Source organism: Sinocyclocheilus grahami, unplaced genomic scaffold (assembly GCF_001515645.1).
Source record: "Sinocyclocheilus grahami isolate Dianchi unplaced genomic scaffold, SAMN03320097.WGS_v1.1 scaffold154.1, whole genome shotgun sequence".
Taxonomy (NCBI): Eukaryota; Metazoa; Chordata; class Actinopteri; order Cypriniformes; family Cyprinidae; genus Sinocyclocheilus; species Sinocyclocheilus grahami.
This window is the reverse complement of record NW_015505333.1, coordinates 237,811-242,063: the sequence shown is the minus strand read 5'-3', so window position 1 is coordinate 242,063 and position 4,253 is coordinate 237,811.

Sequence of the window (4,253 nt, the reverse complement as noted above, 5' to 3'; positions counted from 1 at the left end):
GATTCCACGTGATTAGTGCAATCAAACCCCTGATGTCTTTTGCTCATTGCGTTTGCGGCGAGAAATATTATGGGATATTTGTGTTTTATAGAAGGAGACCGTTTATCACGGCCATTTTTCATGCTGTCAAGTTAATTACCAGAGAGCGGAATACGATTACACACACACATACACACACTCCTTTGCGCACAGAGGAATACAAACACACCCTCTCTCACACACACTCACACAAATACACCTAATCCCACCCCCATGGACACCCAAACTAAATTGTTAGCCTGGAGCAGCAAACTTGCCTCTGTCACTTTTAGAAGCAGCTGAATATCTGTCCATCCTGCTTGGAATAACAATCACTATTACAAGGTCAGAGCAGTTTTAATGCATTTATTTCATTTCTCAGGGGTTCTTTGAGAGGCGGAAATGAATCATGGCTCTATTCAGTGGTGGATGCCGGTTATCCGTTCTAAGGTTACATCACTTCGGCGTTTGCTAACGGATTAGAGCTGTCGTATAGGTTCCCAGAGCTTCATCTGGGTTAATGGCTGCATAAAATAAATTTTAACCCTTCCGTGAAATTAACTAAGCTGATGAGTATCAGAAAATCACTTTAGAAAAAAATCATGTGCATAACTACATTTAGAAGAAAATGTGCTTGCAAAATGCTGCTTGTCTATGTGAAAGTCGTTATTATGAGGGCAGCTTGTTGTGGGTGGTTGCTGGTGTGTTGCTATACAGCTGCAACGGTTATGTAGCTATGTGGTTGCTATGGTGGTTCCTTGTGGTTGAGTCCAGCGCCAATTTATTTATTTTAAGGCCCAGTGGTAAACTGAATTATTTCAAAAGACTGATTGCTTGGGGGGGAAAAAATAGCATACCTCAGTTCATCATGCTACATTATGAGTATATATGTTTTATATTCATGTTTATGTTTCATTCATGTATTAGAAATAGTAGCTGATATTGGTGCTTGCCTTAGCGAACACAAAAAATTATTATATTTTGAGTGTATTCTGTGACAAAGAGAGAGGAATGCTGGCAGAATTATCTCTGTTACAAAGTTTAGAAGGTGTTAACATAGAGTTAGTAGAAGATATTATCATTATATTATCTGTACAGATAATACAATTAAAAGTGGTCATTCATGATGACTGATGAGTTAAACCAGCTCTACTCTTCTCTCCAGATGGTATCTGTTGGCTCTTTAATGTATTTTAGGTAAAACTTTAGTTTTGGGACCAATTCTCAATATTAACTAACTATTAATTCCTAATTTACTTCTTATTAATAGTTAGTAAGGTAGTTGTTATGTTTAGGTATGGGGTAGGATTAATGGATCTAGATATATCCTATACTGTCATGTAGAATAAATATAAGTGCTTTATAAGTACTAATATACAGTCAACATGCTAATAATATGCATTCTTATAATAAACTACTAAACAGTGAGAACATCTTGGTTATGTATGTAACCCTCGTTCCCTGAAGGAGGGAATAGAGACGTCACGTCGAGACCGACAAATTGGGATCTCGCTTCGAGAGACCAATCTACTTAGAGTGAACTAAATGAGCCAATGCACATTGGCATGCAATTATTGCATCCAGCTGCCGCTGATCACAGCGTGAGCATAAAAAGGCAGCCGGTGCAATGCATACCAGGTTTTCGCTGAGGAGCCGAGCCGGTTACCCGGCCGCTCAGCGGTGGTACAGCAGCCGTGGCGACGGGATGTGACTTATCCGTTCCCTCCTTCAGGGAACGAGGGTTACATACGTAACCGAGACTTTCCCTTTCAGTCGGTCACTACGAGTCACGTCATAACTGACGAATTGGGATTCCCTACCAAAGCGCCATGGATGTTGCCCCTTCCAGTGCCCTGTGCAAGCCACCTGTGCCCATTTTTGGTGTAGGCCGGGGCTCGCAACAAGAAGACCATTCACCATTGTCGTAGCACTACCCACTCAGTGAGATTGGATAACACTGGGAAGACGTACCCGATCCACTTGGCAAAGGGACGCTGCGGAAGCCCCATCCTTCCCGAAGGAGCAAATACACATATGAACATCCGTTTAGGTGCATATGGAAAATTGGAGGTGATTGTAACCGTCTTGGAAACGGCAGAAGTCTGCCGGGGAAACACAGGCTCTGAGGCTATACCATGGACCTTACACATATGGGATCCATTTAGCTCTCACATATGGAACCCAGCCTTCTACCCGTTCTCAAGGATTCATCGAGTGAAGGCCTGGCGCCGGATGTTCCGCCACGTCTGGGTGGTTCCTTGTGGTTGAGTCCAGCGCCAATTTATTTATTTTAAGGCCCAGTGGTAAACTGAATTATTTCAAAAGACTGATTGCTTGGGGGGGAAAAAATAGCATACCTCAGTTCATCATGCTACATTGTGAGTATATATGTTTTATATTCATGTTTATGTTTCATTCATGTATTAGAAATAGTAGCTGATATTGGTGCTTGCCTTAGCGAACACAAAAAATTATTATATTTTGAGTGTATTCTGTGACAAAGAGAGAGGAATGCTGGCAGAATTATCTCTGTTACAAAGTTTAGAAGGTGTTAACATAGAGTTAGTAGAAGATATTATCATTATATTATCTGTACAGATAATACAATTAAAAGTGGTCATTCATGATGACTGATGAGTTAAACCAGCTCTACTCTTCTCTCCAGATGGTATCTGTTGGCTCTTTAATGTATTTTAGGTAAAACTTTAGTTTTGGGACCAATTCTCAATATTATTAATTCCTTAATTCCTAATTTACTTCTTATTAATAGTTAGTAAGGTAGTTGTTATGTTTAGGTATGGGGTAGGATTAAGATATATCCTTATATCCTATACTGTCATGTAGAATAAATATAAGTGCTTTATAAGTACTAATATACAGTCAACATGCTAATAATATGCATTCTTATAATAAACTACTAAACAGTGAGAACATCTTGGTTATGTATGTAACCCTCGTTCCCTGAAGGAGGGAATAGAGACGTCACGTCGTGACCGACAAATTGGGATCTCGCTTCGAGAGACCAATCTACTTAGAGTGAACTCAATGAGCCAATACACACTGGCATGTAATTATTGCATCCAGCTGCCGCTGATCACAGCGTGAGCATAAAAAGGCAGCCGGTGCAATGCATACCAGGTTTTCGCTGAGGAGCCGAGCCGGTTACCCGGCCGCTCAGCGGTGGTACAGCAGCCGTGGCGACGGGATGTGACTTATCCGTTCCCTCCTTCAGGGAACGAGGGGTACATACGTAACCGAGACTTTCCCTTTCAGTCGGTCACTACGAGTCACGTCATAACTGACGAATTGGGATTCCCTACCAAAGCGCCATGGATGTTGCCCCTTCCAGTGCCCTGTGCAAGCCACCTGTGCCCATTTTTGGTGTAGGCCGGGGCTCGCAACAAGAAGACCATTCACCATTGTCGTAGCACTACCCACTCAGTGAGATTGGATAACACTGGGAAGACGTACCCGATCCACTTGGCAAAGGGACGCTGCGGAAGCCCCATCCTTCCCGAAGGAGCAAATACACATATGAACATCCGTTTAGGTGCATATGGAAAATTGGAGGTGATTGTAACCGTCTTGGAAACGGCAGAAGTCTGCCGGGGAAACACAGGCTCTGAGGCTATACCATGGACCTTACACATATGGGATCCATTTAGCTCTCACATATGGAACCCAGCCTTCTACCCGTTCTCAAGGATTCATCGAGTGAAGGCCTGGCGCCGGATGTTCCGCCACGTCTGGCTGCCGAGGGGATGGAGGAGCTCGACAGGGTCTACAGTATGGACACTCTGGAGCAGTTTTAGCAACCCGACACTAAACCGGGGCCTCTCAGTGCCTCTACCTGTTTGAGGTGAGAACACAGGAGGATACCGGCTCCACACAAAGGCTATAGAATCTAGCGAACGTGTTGGGGGTCGCCCCGCTCTCCAAATATCTGTCAGCGAGGCGCCACAAGCCAGCGCCCATGAGGATGCAACACTCCTAGTAGAGTGAGCTCGCAACCTGAACAGGCAGGGCACAACCTGTGCCTGATAAGCCAGGGTGATGGCATCCACAATTCAGTGGGGCATCCTCTGCGTAGAGACGGCCTTCCCCTTCTGCCGGCCTCCGTAACAGACAAAGAGCTGGTCTGAGGTCCTAAAGCTTTGTGTTCGGTCTACAAACCATCTCAAGTCTCGGACGGGACAAAGCAAAGCTATGGCTGGGTCTGCCTCCTCCGGGGGCAG